Consider the following 8,844-nt stretch of genomic DNA (forward strand, 5'->3'; position numbering starts at 1 on the left):
GTGTGTGTGTGTGTGTGTGTGTGTGTGTGTGTGTGTGATGTTCACAGTCTTGACAGCTTGATTTTCAACATTATGTGCCCCTAAAGACACCCATGATCAAGAAAAACCTATGCCTATGGTGGGATTCCCAGACTAGGAAGAAAAAATACTTTTGAAACTCACTATTCTTTCCCCTGCTTTAGCTTATCTGATAGTTTGGCTTTCTTCCCAGGGTACAGATAAACTCTCCTCAAGGATTCTGAAAATAGATCAGGAAAAATAAAAATTTTATGAGTGGGGCAATTTTATTCTAAAAATTTGGGGTTACAAGCCAAATACTACTCTGGGAATTAAGCACTCCCACAAAATCTTCTTAATGCTTTCACTTTTTGTGTGTGTATGTGTGCTCACTCTTTAATGTATGAATTGATCTTCATTGTAGAGACCAGCTATACCTCTATTGACAATATTTCTATAAATGAAAGTAAAGGTTGTAAAAATGTTTAGTTTTATGAAAGAATGATTTATAGATTCTTACATAAGGGGAAGCAGGTGTTGTCAGAGTTCTCACAATGGGAACCCAAAGGCAATAAAACATATTATCATGGGCATTTTTTTTATCTTTCATGGTAGTATTCATGGTGAGCATAAACAAACGGTCCACTATGAAAGTAATTTTTCCTAATTCATTACATGTTGTTTCCAACTACTCTGCACAAAGCTTTTTTATACCAAGTTATTTACATCTTATATCCCCCATTACAATATGAGACCCTTGAGGAAAGGAGTTGTGTTTTAACTTTTCCTGTATTCCAATTCCTTACTACCTAATACACAGTAATGGTTTAATAAATATTTTTAATTTTAAAAATCATATTCCTCTCTTAATATACGATCCTCTTGCTTTGACTAGATTTCACTCTGGTTGTCTCATATCCCAGCTCTGTGAACTCAGGATAACCTTGACTTATCTGCACAATGGTTTAAGGAACCATTAAGGTTCATAACTGTAAAGTCCTTTAGAAATATCCTTGGGAATCTGTGAGAGCAAGCACTTCCCTTTAAATATATATATTTTTAGGCATTTCCTAGTGAATCACTGAGGCCCTAATAATGTTCAAGATATCTCTTTGCCTTTCAATGGACTTGGGCTTTTTTTTAATTTCTTTTTCTATCTATTGAGTATCAAACTAATTTCCAATCTTCCCAAACTTATATCTGATTTCTAGAATTTAAAATGGACCTCATGGGCATTACTACAACTTGTTGGGATGAGACACTTGAACTGGATATAATGCTGAAAAAGTCTACCTTATTCTAAAGTGACAAGTCAGTAAAATATAATTCAAGGAGAGGTAGCATGTTTATTACAAAGCCTAGCATAGGGTCAGAAATTATTACTTGCTTTTCTATTCCTTTCTATTAAATATAAAGAAATACACTGTTGTGGGAAAATTCAGGAAGCAAAAGGGAAAGAATGTTGAAGAACATTAGGGAAAAATTTGAAATGAAGATCAAACGGACTCAATAATTTCATTCAAGATTATCCAAGATTATCTATTAATAAAGAAATGCATGAAGATTCAGAAAACAGATTTCCACTTTTTAAAATTAAAATTTTTTAAAATATGTGAGCGATTGTTTTTCTTTCCATTCCACTTATTTGAAAAAACACACTTATTATTAAATAAGCAATCTTATTATTAAATATAAATAGATAAAACAAACTCATATTGTCCCTGTCTAAAAATACATGTCTCAACAGGAATATTTTTATGATAGAGACCTTCAGAAATCTGTGTATTGGAGAACTTGGAATGGGTGTGTGGGAATCTAATAACTCTTTTTCTATATATCCTTTGAACTATTGTCTGTACCAGAAAAGACAGACAGAGGTTATGTACTTTCCCTTGGGGCAGCTAGATGGTGCAATGGATTGAGTTTTAAAGGTCCCAAGTTCAAATTTAGCCTCAGACATATCCTACTTGTATGATGGTAGCTAAACTATTTAACCCTGTTTGTCCCAATTTCCTCATTTATAAGATGAGCTGGAGAAGGACTCAGCATACCCAAGTATCTTTGCAAAGAAAAACCCAAATGGGTTCACAGTTAGATGATTCAAAATGACTGAATAGCACTTTCTTCCTAGAAAGAAAAGAATTAATACCTTGCAGGAGTTAAAAAAAAAAAAACAACAAACCCTATCAATCATATTAGGAAAGGACTAGATTCTGAGAATGCTGAGATATGGAGGAGTTCCTGGGGGATCAATATCACTTATACCCCTGTTGTTCCTACTGGTGCCACTATCATGATTAAAGGCTGCACCATGAGTATTTACAGAGTTTAATTTCCTTTATATTTTGCTCCAGTAGGGCTATTTTGTTTATAAAGAAATTCATACAACTGACTGAAACTTTCCTTAAAATCTATGATCTAGCTGACACTTCCAATTATTTATTCTTAAATCTAGAAGTTTGACAGGTTATAAGTAAAAGGATTTCTGGCTCTGTTTTAAGATAACCTTTAGTTAGAAACTTTTCTATTTTTGTTGATCAGTTAGAACAACCAGATCACATGTTATCTTCATATATAAATCATTATATTTATATACCAAAATAAATGATTTTATTTCCCATGAATGTTTCTATCTCTTGTTTTTCAATTATTTTTCAATTGTTCTTTAGGGAATACAATTTATTATTATAAATATGGACAGTTTTTAAGCAGAAAAAAATGAATACCATTTGTTTCCTTATCAAGGTCAGAAATTGTCAGAGATCTTTTCTAAAATTATATTCATGTGCTTAGCTTTGACCTTTTTATTTCTGGCTAGATTCCTAAGAGGGAAAATTGAGAAGCATTGTTATTAGAGTTATACTTTCTCTTTATTCCTATATTTTGTTGATCTTTTTCTTCAGTACAGGTTTTTCATGTATATATACATATTAAATGTATGATTATGCTTATATGCATGTATATACATGGGTTTGTGTTAAGAATTTTTATTAATTCATTGACTCTGCTAGCTTCAGCATAATATACTTTCTGCTTTTATTTTCTTTAATAAAGTTAATTTTTTCTCTGGATTCATTTGGGATCATGCAGTCTATAACTATCCATCTATATATAAATATAGATATAGATATAGATATAGATATAGATATAGATATAGACATAGATATAGATATAAAACCTTACTTGAGATATAATAGATTTGATTGTAGTCCCCTAGAATATTATTTTTCTATTCTTTGTTCATTTTCCATCAGTTTTTTCAACAGAATTACTCTCCAATTAAATTTTAAAAGAAATATTTTCTTAATGTCAATTGATATACATACATATATACATATATATGTTTAATTATCAAAATATTTCCCATCAACCTGGCTCTCTTCCTCTCTCAGTGAGCCATCACATATAACAATATTTTAAAATAAAATTTTATTTTTCCCCATCACATATAAAAGTATTTGACATTAATTTAAAAAAATTTGCCTTGCAAATTCTATTCATCATCCCTATTTACTCCCCCTCCTTGATATAGTAAGCAATCTCATATAGATTTTACATATTTAGACATGTCAAGCATTTTTCCATGTTAGTCATTTTGTGCGGGATATCTAAAAAAAAAGTTATATAAAGTATGTTTTGGTCTGGATTCAGATTCCATTAGTTCTTTCTCAGGAATCAGGTAGCATTTTTCATCATATGTCTCTGGGATTGTTTTAGATCAATATATTGGTGAAGATAGCTACATTATTCATATTAGTTTATCAAACAATATTACTGCTATTTTGTACAATGTTCTTTTGGCTCTTCTCACTTTACTTTACATCAATTCATCATGTCTTCCAAATTTTTCTGAAATCATCTGTTCATCATTTCTGGGAATACATTGAGGGTTTTTCAAATTATTTTTCTGAGATTGGATTCTATAAATATTGGGTTTTCACTTTTGTTAGTCTAAACAATTTATATTTTTGTAAATATTCACTGTACATTTCCTGTAGGTTCTCAGATTTACTGTAATATATTTGGATAAAATAGCTCCTAATGATTGCTTTAATTTCCTCTTTCCTGGAGGTGAATTCACCTTTTTGATTTCTGACACTTGTAATTTAATTTTCTTCTTTCATCATTAAAATCAAATTAAATATTGCTGTATCTGTTTTTATTAAATCAACTCCTTGCCATATTTATTAGTTTAATAGTCCCTTAATTTCAATTTTATTAATTTCTTCTGTGATTTTTAGAATTTCCAATTAAGTCTTTGTCAATTCAAAAATTTTATTTTTCATCTAGTTTTTTAGTTGCACTCTCAATTCATTGATCTGCTTTTCCTCTATTTTCATTCACTGATATAAGTTTTAACTGAGTATTGATTTGGCTGTATGCCATAAATTTTGAGAAGTTTTATCTTCATTACCATTGTCTTTAATTGATTGTTTCTATAATTTGTTTTTTGACCCACACATTTTGAATAATTAAGTAATTTGATTTCCATTTAATTTTTAATTTGTTATTCCATGAACTCTTGTTGATTAATATATTTATTACATAAAGCATGAGAAAGAGGAAAGCATTGGGAGGAGGTGGATGGAAAAATAGAATGGAAGTAAATTATCACATGTAAAAGAGGAATGAAAGCTCTTTTGCACTGGAAAGGAAGGTGGAAAAGAAGTGGGGAGAAGAACACAAGAAACTTTACTTTCTTTGGAATTAGTTCAAGAAGGAAAATAAGAGGTGTTTCGAGATGATAGAAAATAGGACAATTTGGGGGATGTGGTGATCAGTAACTAAACAAGGGGAAATATGTTGGAGAATGTTACACAATAATCATAATGGTACAATCATGTATACAAGCCTCTCTAATAAGATTCTGTTACATAGAGAAATCAGTCAAAATAAATATAAGAATATATAAGAATACAAGTCATTCACTAATTGATGTATGGTCAAAGGAAATGAACTGCTTTTTTTTAGACTATAGAAATAATGCCACTGATTGTTAAAAAAATATGGGACTTTGCTTAATGATTCTGCCTGATTCCTGAAGAAAATACAAAAAGAGTCATTGCACAGTGCCAAGGAAACACAAAGTAAACCTGCATAGTGCCAGTTGAGCACAAGTTTAAAGAGACCAACCAATCCCAGTGGGATTGATGAAATATTGAGCCAATGCAAGAGGATTTGAACTTGTTTGGGGTTGAGGTTGCAGCTTTTCTGACATATGTCAGAGACTGGTCTTCCCTTAACCCTACAAGTACCTCACTTTGGCTTCCATCTTGGTTCCTATAATCTAGTCCCTTTTCTGTCTTTCATAGTGTGGCAAACTTTCCTGGCTACTAATTGGGTAAGTTCATAATTGCATAAATCACTTTAAATGGGCCCTGATTCAAGGTCCTATTATAGGTTTATTTTTTCTTTACTTATGATTTTATTTATTTGATATTATTTGATATTATTTATTTCATCCACAAGTTATTTTTTCTCTTTTATTTGTATTTTTTGATGTTTTTTATTTCTTTTGCAAATTGATTCATATACCTCATAACTCAACCATGCATCCCTGAGTGATTCCTGTGTTTGTTGTTATCCTATGCTGTGGAAACTATGTTATTGTTGTGAACTTTGATTTGAATTTGAACAATATTAGGATGAGAAATTTGCTACTTCCCTGAATCCAGAAGACAAACCTGTTTGGAGAAGGTGCCATGAAGATGCTTGCAGAGACTACACACTGCACCAGAAGATCAAGAGTTAACTTTGGGATGTGCTAATTTGAACTTTGGGGGGTTGAATGCATTTCCTTTGAATGTATACTGTTATGCCAAAGAGGACTGCCCCCAAATTGGCTTTTTGTCAACCTATCAATCATTGGTTTTGTTCTCTTTTCCTTTTATCCACAAATTATTGCAATTTTTAAGTTGATTATGTTTCCATGATCAATTGGGGTGACTGGTCTCCCAAAGGATCACAGGGGGGTATGTGTAAATGGAGATTTTCTACCTTTGAACTATGTACCACAACATTCCTTAGTATTTCCCAGAATTCATTTTAATCTCTCCACCATGTTGTGTGATCATGTTCTGTATATAATTTGTTGTAAGCTCTTCTTCTTCCTCTCTCTCTCTCTTTCTCCCTCCCTCTCTCTCTCTCTCTCTCTCTCTCTCTCTCTCTCTCCCTCTCTCTCTTTCTCTCTCTCTCACACACACACACACACACACATACACACTGTAAGAATAAAGAGAGCCAAGTTACCAATGCTAGGGACTGATGGGAAAGAGAGAGAGTCTTTGTAGGTGAGACTCTCTTCTAGCTCTCCCCTCTTGCCAAATATACAGTCACCCCGAAACTGGGTGACCTGAATGGTCATGCCACCCCGTAAGAGTTGGAGACAAGGCTTCCCTTTAAGATGAGGTATTGGAGACCCCAATGCAATTCTGAATGAGGGCGGGGTTTTACCAAAGCCTCCCCCAAAGTCAGCCAACTTCACAGCTGGTGGTCTGGCTTCAAGATGGAGCCAACCAGACCAAGCCATGATTCCCCTCCCCCTCATCTCTCAGGCACTCTGGAACACTATCTGACTAATGAATATCTTTTATTAATATCAATATATGGATTAGGGAAAGGGGTGAAGGGCAGAGGGATTCTGGGGTGTCCTTTTCTCTATTTCTATGGGGCCTGTCACTTGGGTGGGAACCTTTGGGGTTCCCACTCCTAAGCGTCTCCCCCCTTGTCCCTTCTGCTTCTGTTTCTATTTCTATCCTTTTCTATAATTATAAGTTAGACCAGAAAGAGTCTCTCAGCCAGGTTGGGTAATGGGGGAAGGAGCCTAAGAGATCACTCCCAAAAAGGAGTCTCAAAACTTAGCTAACTTCTTAGTTGAAGTCTTGATGGGTGAGAAGCTAGGGATGCCTTTGACCAGGGAATCAGGGTATCAATGACCAAAGAAAGATTCTCGGGAAACCCTCAGGACTGGATTTGAGCTGAGATGTTCTCCTCCTCTCTCAGTCCTCTGCCAGAAGTACTTCCCTTCTTCTCTCCTCCAGAGAATTACCCAGAATCCTCTCTGGTCCCAACTGTCAGTAACTATCACCAATGGCCTTCTTCTGGCTCTTTTTGCCCCATCCTGCACCCTTACAACACATGACCAGGGCTGCGTTAGCTAGCTTTTTTAAACTTTAGTTATTATTAATGAACTTTATAAATTATAATACTTAATTATTATATATTAATTTTATTCTTTATATTAAACTTTACATTACAGGATAATTACAGGATAATAACCCCCTGAGGAGAGTGATGACAAACACATGGATCACCTTGGGATACATGGCTGAGTTATGAGTTATATGAATCAATTGTCAAAAGAAATTAAAAAAAAAATTGAAAAATCCAAATAAAGAGAAAAAGAAACTTCTGGATGAAGTGTAAAATGTCTAAGTCTTATCTGCAAAGGTTGTAAATAAGGATAAATAATCGTATAAAAGGTCCTTGAATCAAGGACCAATTGAAGTTATTTATGTCTCATAAGCCTGTAGTAGCAATTATGCACTTATCCAATCAGCAGCCAGGACTACAGAAAATTAGCATACTATGAAAGAAGAAAAAGGACTAGATTTTGAAGCAGATGAAAAATAGCATTCCCTGGTCTGATTTTACCTTTGCTCTCAGGGATAGGGAAGCCAGCATGGTAGCCAAACTTTGGTACTTGTTGGAATGTGACATGGGGGAAACCTGCATCTGACATATCAAACAGTCACAACCTTGAACTTCAAAATAAGTTCTATGTCTTGGCACACAATCTCATCAATCCCAACAGGACTGGTTGGTCCCTTTGACCTTGTGCTCATTGGCACTGTGCAGTGGCTCTTCTGTGATTCCTTCTCCTGCAATCATTAATAAAAGTCCCATAATATTTAAAAATCAATGGCAGGCTTTCATAGTCTAAAACTTTTGGATATGCATTGACATTAGGGCTAATGGACATTTTAAACTTATTCTAGTACAAAAAAAACATTAATACTGGTAACATGTGCTTTGAGTAAAAAAAATGAGGGAAGAAAGAAAAATGAGATACTGTATTGCACAAACAAACAAGGAAAAAAAAAATTAATCAAAAATATCTACCCCACCTATAGCCTCAGAGCCAACTCACAAGAGTTAGAGGAAATGTAGGGCATTCTTGGCAGCTAATTGGGATGAGCAGGGGCTTGCTCCATAGAGCAGAAAGACTTAAAACCCCAAGAAGCTAAAGAACGTGCAGTTTGAGAACAAATTTTGAGTTGGACCTTGGATGTGGACCTAGCGTAGAGGGGTGACTGACAGTGGAAGCAGCATGCTGAGACTCATAAAAGAGCCTTAGGCAGAGGAGCAAGTCTGGGGCAATATCTGGGGTCTTGGCAGCTGACTGGTACCACCAAGAGGCTTGACCCTGAGAACAGCTAGACTTCAAACCCAAGGAGCGTAAAAAGCACAGACCTTACAAGCAAGGATTAAGCTGAGAGGGGCAGCACTGCACTGTGACTCATAAAGTAACCTCAGGCCAAAACAGCTCCACAGCTCTATACACAGAGAGCCTGTCTGCCTCATCCAGACTTTTCAATGAGAAGGAAAAACAAGCATAATAATGGCAAGCAAGGCCCAAGAACTAACCAACAGAAAGAACAAGAAGAAAGCATTAACACTAGATAACTTTTAAACAAAAAAAATCCAGACAACAGAGCAGACAGAAGAGGACAAACATAAAAACACAGCCAAACCTTCCCCCCAAAATTGAAATTAGTCACACGCTCTTGAAGAGTTCAAATCTGAGATCATGAGAAAGATGGAAGAGATTTGGCAAGAAAAGTGGGA

Source organism: Gracilinanus agilis, chromosome 2 (assembly GCF_016433145.1).
Source record: "Gracilinanus agilis isolate LMUSP501 chromosome 2, AgileGrace, whole genome shotgun sequence".
Lineage (NCBI taxonomy): Eukaryota > Metazoa > Chordata > Mammalia > Didelphimorphia > Didelphidae > Gracilinanus > Gracilinanus agilis.